Consider the following 8,452-nt stretch of genomic DNA (forward strand, 5'->3'; position numbering starts at 1 on the left):
ACTTCCAGGTTTCTGGTGGTTAATTGAAGATTAAGGTCTCTTGGACTTTCCTGACAAGGCTGGCTTTGAGCCACAATCCTCTGGTCTCAACCTCCTGAGTATCTAGGATTACAGGTGTAAACCACCAACACCCAGCTCATATTTGCATATATGTGCACTGAATGACACTGTATAAACAAAGAATGGAATTTTTAACCAAATGATAACATAGCAGATTTTCAGAAAAATTGAGGTAGCAGTAAATATGTCCTCCTTTTCCATTTTGTTACATTAATGACTCATGGGCTATGGGACCCTTATATTAGCATCCTGTGATATCTGTATAGGTGTATTTAGCATCAGAAATTGTTCATAGAGAAATGTAGAAAGAATGAGATTTTTAGAAAACAAAGGAAATAAGGTATGAAAGGGCTGCATAGAAGGAGATACATTTATCATGCAGAGATTAAGAACTAGCCTAAGAGATTTAGAATGCTAAAGGCAATGAGGAAAAGCCTACTTGACAACTAGTTCTTCAATAACCAAAAATGGTTCTCTAGACCAGTTTCTGGTAAACTTAGTTACTATCATTTTTTCCTTCCATCTGGAGTTATTCCTTATTTTCTGTCACAACTATTAATTAGCCTCTGCCTTTTTGGTGCCAAAACTGACCAAAAAGATTTCAAAATCACACTTAGGCTATTTTCACTTTGTGATTAGCAGTGATGACACAAAATCCTGGAATCGTTGAATTTCCAGAATTAATCTTCACCTAACATCTAAGCACAATCCTGGCATTAATTGTTGTGACTTAATGAATAAAACTTTTTTCAACACAGTATCCTAACATAAGTAAAGTACATGAATTAGGGGCTATTGTCAGGTGTCAGAATGGAAGGAGCAATTATATATTTCAAGTGTGGGTTCTTTATTTTCCATTTACTATTATTTTTGCCAATCCAGTTGCTTAAACTCAGGGGTAGGGAATTATTCCTGAGCTTTTTTTTTTTTCTCAAGGCTAGCACTCTACCACTTGTGGCACAGCATTCCTTTCAGTGTTTTTCTTTTTTATGTGTTACTGAGGAATTGAACCCAGGGTTTCATGCATGCTAGGCAATCACCATACCATGAAGCCACATTCCCAGAGCCCTAAGTGACTTTCTTAAGAAGGCATTACATTTTCATTCCATAAGTATGTATCATAAGTTTGTCCAGGTGCTAGAAAATGATGTAGAAAGGAATACAATATAATAAGTCCAGTAAGGCTGGATGGACAATGAATTTCACAGTCTAGCCAGGGTACAGTGGGGCTTACCTCAGGGAGCTGTTTCAATAAGCTAAGCGAGACAGCTCCTGACCCACAGCCCACCTCCAGAATGAGAGGGTCACTTTGGATTCCAGCCACATGGGGATGCTGGGCCCCCTCCTCCAGAACCCATTCAACCAGTTTTTGTGAAAGATAGAGAGAAAAGTCAGAATTACAATTAAGTCAGGTGCCGGTGGCTCAGAACTCTAATCCTAACTACACAGAAGGCTGAGATATGAGGATCATGGTTCACAGCCAGCCCTGGCAGGAACGTCTCTGAGACTCTTATTTCCAAAGAACCACCAGAAAACCAGAAGTGGTGCTGTGGGCTCAAGTGGTAGAGCGCTAGCCTTTTGCTGAGGAACTCAGGAACAGTGCCCATGCCTAGGGTTCAAGCCCCACAACTGACAAGAAGTGGACTTCCTACCACAAGAAGTGGATTGAATAGCTCCCATTGTCTTTGGGAGCATGGTAGTGAAGTCAGGACGAATTTCCTGTGAAGTTGAAGTCATAAGGAGATCACCTGACTTCTCTGTGCCTCGGTTTCCCCAGATGCAAAACTCAACACAGTGAAGCGTCCCCTTCCTCATGGGGATAGGGTAATGATGAAAGAGAGCCATGTTTTGTTTCAAAATCTCCACCTGTTGCATGATTAATAACTGACCCCACCTGAGCCCTTTGTGGGTATCTTCCTGTCATTTGCTAACAGAATAGCCAAGAACCTTCTCTAAAGGCCACTCCCTCCATGCCAAGCCATGCTCCAGAGATTCCCTCTGTATAAATCCCTTGTTTCCTCAAACTATCCTGTGAGGAGAATGAGGTCTGATGGTTGTGGCCCTACCCAGAGCTTCACCTGTGGTCAAGAATCGGCTGCTGTGGACTAAATGTTTGGGATAATCCATCTAAATCGATGACTGAGCATGGCGCTACATGTCTACCATCCCAACTACAGAGGACCAGGCCTGGTGGAGCATACCTGTCCCAGATTGGAGGACCTCAATCCAGTCCAACCAGAGCATATATTGAGTCTCTGTTTCAGAAATGCCCAAGACAGAAAGGTGGCTCCTCAGAACCAGGGTGAGGAAACAAGCAGGGGGTCATAGTGCCCCCAGAGGGGTGTCTGCCCCAGGGTAGTGGTGATTTGGGAGCAGCCACTCACCTGTGCTGCTGGGAAAAGCTGCTGAGGCTGTTCCAGGTGGGGCAAGCCTCAATGGCAGCGGCATTGCAAACAGATGGGCCAAGAGCAGAGAACCAGGGCCAGGGACCACGTCAGGGCTTTAGGTGGGCTGGCAGGCACCATTACCTGAGGTTTGAAATCCCGCACCTTGGGAAGGGGGGAGGGAGCCAGGGTGTAGCAGGCATCTCAATTTCCTACTATAATCTAAAGTCGCTTGAGTCTCTTCCTCACCACTCAGCCACCTCTACCTTCCTTAACTGCTGGTAGTGTTGTAAACTAACAGAGGGAATCCAGGTGCTACTGGGCATCATGGAATGTGGGCGTGTTCACCATTCTTGTATCCCATTGGTCAGAAAGAACCATGAAATAATGGGGTGTGGCTGGAATTCTGTGATGCAAGCATCATGGGCGGAGTCAAGAAGACAGCAGCTCCCCCAGCCCTTTTCCCAGGGACCAATTCAGTTGGAGACAAGAGGGTGACCTGCTTTAGCTGGATGGCTGCACAGATTGTTGTGTATGTCTTTTTGTTACCAGACCCGGACCTTGAACTCAGGATCTGGGAACAGTCTGTGAGCTGCTTTTGCTCAAGGCTCGCCTTCCACACTGGAGCCTTGGGTTTCTGGCTTTGTTGGAACTGAAGTTGGACAGAGGTCTCAAGGCCTTTCCTGCCTAGGATGACTTTGACCATGATCCTCCCATTATAGCCTTGTAAGTATCAAGGAGGACTGCTGAGAGCCACTGGTGCCTGCCTAATCATTGGTCTTGCTGATATTCTTGGACAGACCGGTGAGTACCCTATCCCCAGGTTGAAGTGGTGGGAGCTGGAGCCCACAGTTGGAATCCTGGTCCTGCCAGCTCCAAATGGCAGGAGATTCTAAGGAACTCATTCCTATCCATATGAATACCAATGGAATGTGATGTATATCATGATTGAATGGGCAGGTCTTGAATGATTCTAGGATAAAATTATATACAATTATATTATAGGACACTGATCGATTTTAGTTAATTCTTTATTAAGCATTTAAACAATCACATTCATAAAATTTAGACAAAATAAAATACATAAAAATTGGGCCTCACCTACTGCAAAAGTGCCATTTTTCTGCCAGGTCTGGGATTGAAACTCATGGTCTTAGTAACTCTGTTGCTCTGTGTGGGAATGGGAAGCTGGCCTCCTTGAAGTCAAGAAATTCCGGTCTGTTCCTTATGCCTAAAATAGATCCTCACCACTAGAAAACATCCTATTCATGTATAATTTACATATATGATTTATATTTATATACATTGGTTGACTCCATATTGCATTCAGTATAGTTATTTTATTTTTTGTTTTATTCATGTATTGACCATTTATTTTATTGACTATTATGGAACATAAAACATTGAATACATTGATTACACAGGATATAGGTCTGCATATGTATTCTACTTCATACCTGACACCCAGGACTTTCACAGAAAAAGAAAACATGTGTCACCATCATCTTCTTACTCCACGATTCATTTTTGGTAGTGCTGGCATCTGAACTCAAGGCCTACTAGCCTACAAGGCCCAATTCATGAATGGGTGTGTGTTAGCATGCCATCCTGGGGTAAATTGAGCTGACAGGGTGTTCCCAGGACCTCAGATCAAGCCCCAGGAGTTACCAAAATAAGAAAAGATTGACATGCAGATGCCAGTATGCTAATAAATATATATCTTTATAGAGTTTCAAAGATGTCTATACATTATTCAGTTATATAAACTACATTCTTACCAATTCCTGGGTATTAATTATGCCTCAATATAATTAATGTAATTAATGTAATGTAATTAAATAATTGTATTCATTCTTAAACTACTAATGAAATCAGTGTCCTGAAATTATTGCATTCCTTTAAGTAATAATATTCTTTCAATGCTTCATAAATATTAAATCAAATCAATCAGCCTCCTGAAATGATGCTGTCTAATTTTATAGCGCATCATCCATGATCAATTCATTCAACCGTGACATTGACAACATTCCATTGTTAATCCTGATAGTCTGGCATCCTTCAGCAATGCAAGGTGAAGTACCCTTTGCAACAGTGTCATTCAGAACCATGAGGGTCACCATGCAAAGGAAGAAAACTTAAAATGGCCATTTTTTTTTGTGCATTGCTTTCCTTGCAAGGCCTGGGGGTCTACGATCCCAGGAGCTGAAGATCTACTGGCTGTGCCCCAGCCTACGGTTATCAAAGCTGAGGCAGAGTTGCCATGACCTGAGTTCTAGCGCCGTATTGAGAAAAGTGAAATAAAAAAATTTAGCTCCCTGCCTTGCAATTCATGCTGTTTATTCTTCCAGGCTTTGGATTCGAACTCAGGATCTGGGTAAACCTGCAGCAGTGGGGATGAAGATAAAAAAGTCAGGCCTGTTCACTAGTCCTGAATTCAAGTCCCAGCCCTGGAAACATACTATTTTATATACATTGTAAAGATAGGATTTATACTTACCTATAGATGTTCAGCCATACATGTTTGTTGTGGTTGTTCTTGTATTTTTTGTTTTATTCATTTATTTACCATTGATTGTACTATGATGAAATCCCTTCCATGTATTACATTGATGACATCCTTTCACAGAGCATATAGATTTATAGAAATGTTCTCCATCATACCAGGATTCTCAGGATCACCAAGGATATTCAGAGAAAAGGAAAACAAGTTTCACACTTGGCTTCTTACTCCACGATTCACTTGTTGGTAGTGCTGGGATCTTAACTCAGGGCCTAGTAGGACCAATGGGCCAATAGATCTAGGTGAACACACTAACCTGTGAAGAACTAACGAGCTAGGCCATTCCCAGGATCTGACATTGATCACCAGGGTGGTCCACTATAGTCATGAATTCATAATTTAAACATACGATCTATATTGACATACATGTGTGTACAGCATCTTGTGTTCGGTGAACTTCTCCTTATTTTGTTTCTACTTCATGGAGGTTTTGTGTATTTTACTAAGTAAGGTGACAGGTTTAACTGTGCTGACATGGATGACAACCTGTTCCCATGGTTATAGGGTTGCCTATGAATTCCCCTTCCTAGTTGAGACTCAGGACTTACACAGGAGATGAAAACATTTACAACTGGCTTCTGACATCAGGATGAATATTTTGTGAGTGCTGGGATTTGAACTCAGGTTTGGATAGCTCCGTTGCACTAAGGGGGAAGGAGAAGATCACCATCCTTAAAGACTATAATGTCAGGCCTGGTACAGGGCCTGATTGGAAGCCCCAGCACTGAACAAAATAGCAAGCCCACCTTTTTCAAACGTAGGATCTCTCTTTACCTACAGGTGTGGTATGCATCTTGCATTCAGTGTAGTTATACTTTTTATTAATTTTTTATTTATCTTATTCATGGATGTATTGTGCATTTTATTGAATATGTTGACAGATATAACTGTGCTTACATGGATGACAACCTATTCCCATGGCTATTGATTTGCTTATATAGCATTTACAATCCTCAATGAGACCCAGGACATTCACAGAACAGGAAAACATGTGCAACCCTAGGCTTTTCACATCAGAATGAATCTTTGGCGGTGCTGGAATTTGAACTCAAGGCCTAGCAGGCCCAATTGGTGAATGGGTCACGGTGAGCACACCAGCCTATGAGCCACTAAGGAGGTAAGACATTTCTAGGACCTGAGATGGAGTCCTGGTGGGGGCCAATATAGTCATAAATTCATAATTAAACAAAAGATCTATATTTCCAAACATGGGTGGGCAACATCTTGCGTTTGGTGTAGTCATTCTCTTTATTTTGTGTATTGTGTATTTTCATTTTTTTTGCTTCTTTTTTTAATTTTAATTTTAATTTTTTGTGAACATACTGTACAGAGGGGTTACCATTACATGGGCAAGATAATGAGTACATTTCTTATCAAGCATTGCAGCCTCCTCCTTTGTTTACCCTTCACATCCCTTCCCAGCCGCCACCCACCCCCCCACCCCATCCTCCCCCACCCACCAAAGTTGTAAACTTCGTTTTCGACATGACAACTTGTACTTCTCATTGTTGTAACGGGTCCACAGATATCCTTAAACGACTTGTTTTTCCCCTTCTCCTCCACAAATTGTACCGACATCAAATATAGTGAAAGCAGGGGTAATAGTGTGGGGGAGGGACATACAAAGCAACAAAGAAATAATCTTATAAATGCGTTAGAAACAAATGCATGAAAGAAAAAAAAACATTTAATTACATATCTAAGGGTTCATTTTCCTCACATCACATTATCTGACCTTTTCTGCTTGACTCATACATATACTAGATATTGCAAATAAGGGAAACCATGGGACCTATGTTTCTTTGGGCTTGGCTTACTTCACTTAATATAATTTTTCCAAGCCTTTCCATTTCCTAACAAATGGGGCAATGCCATTCTTTCTGATGGAGGCATAGAATAACATTGTGTATATATACCACATTTTCTAGATCCATTCATCTACTGAGGGGCATCTGGGTTGCTTCCAGATCTTAGCTATGGTAAATAATGCTGCAATAAACATAGTTGTGCTGGTAGCTTTAGTGTGATCTTGTTTGTAAACATTTGGGTAAATGCCCAAAAGTGGGATTGCTGAGTCATAGGGGAGGTCTATGTGAAGTCTTTTGAGGAATCTCCATACTGCTTTCCAAAGTGGTTGACAAGTTTACACTCCCACCAACAATGAAGTAAGGTTCCCTTCTGTCCACATCCCCTCCAGCATCTGTTGTTATTAGAATTCTTGATTTTTGCCATTCTAACTGGGCTCAGGTGGTATCTCAATGTTGGGTTGATTTGCATTTCTTTTATAGCTAGAGAGGTTGAGCATTTCTTCATGTGTCTATGGGCCATCCTTCTTTCTTCTTCAGAGAAGTTTCCCTTTAAGCCTTTAGCCCACTTATTTATTGGGCAGTTGTTCCTCTGAGGATTTGTTGTTGGGGGATTTAATTTTTTGAGTTCCAGGTACATTTTAGATATGAGACCCTGGTCCATTGTATGGCTAGTGAAGATCATATCCCAATCCGTGGGCTTTCTATTGATCTTGGTAGCTATGTCCTTTACCTTGCAGAAGCTCTGCAATTTCATGCAATCCCATTTGTGCAACTTTTCTTTGATTTGTTGTGTTTCTGTTGTGCCAAGGAGACCTAGGGTTTTTCCTATTGCATCCTGAAATGTTTTTAGAGTGTCTTCTTTGACTCTGAAATCTTTGATCCATTTGGAGTTGATTCTTGTGCAGGGTGATATATAATGATCAAGCTTCAGTTTTCTACAAGTGATTACCCAATTTTGCCAGCACCATTTACTGAAAAGGCTGTCTTTCTTCCATTCTAATTATTTAGCTTCCTTATCGAAGATTAGATGGCTATATATCTTTAGGTTCAATTCTATTCAATTGGTCCTGAGATCTGTTCTTGTGCCATTACCAAGTTTTTTTGATTACTATTGTGTTGTAGTAGAGTTTGAAATTTAGTATTGATATTCCTCCAGCACTTTTCTTTCTGTTAATGATCTTTTATGCTATCCAGGGTCTTTTATTCTTCTATATGAATTTTTGGATTGTCTCTTCTTTTCCTTGAAGAATGAATTTGGGATATTGATAGATATTGCATTGAATTATTAGATAGCCTTGGGAAATATTGCCATTTTCATGATTTTGATCCTTCCAATCCAGGAGCATGGGAGTTTTTGCCACATTCTATGTTCTGTTTTGATTTCCTTTTTCAGGCTTTTAAAGTTTTCATCATAGAGGTCCTTCACTTCTTTGGTTAAGTTAATTCCTAGGTATTTTATTTTTTGTGGCTCTATTATGAATGGAGTTGCTTTCCTGATTGAGGCTCACTTTTCTCATTCTTGGCATACAGAAAAGCCATTGATTTTTGAGGGTTAAATTTATACCCTGTTACTTTGCCCAAGTTTTGAATAAGCTTGAATCATTTGGGAGTGTAGTCAGTGGAATTCTTTAAATACAAGA

The sequence above is a fragment of the Dipodomys spectabilis genome, unplaced genomic scaffold (genome assembly GCF_019054845.1).
Source record: "Dipodomys spectabilis isolate Male_0828 unplaced genomic scaffold, ASM1905484v1 ptg000303l, whole genome shotgun sequence".
In the NCBI taxonomy this organism is placed as follows: domain Eukaryota; kingdom Metazoa; phylum Chordata; class Mammalia; order Rodentia; family Heteromyidae; genus Dipodomys; species Dipodomys spectabilis.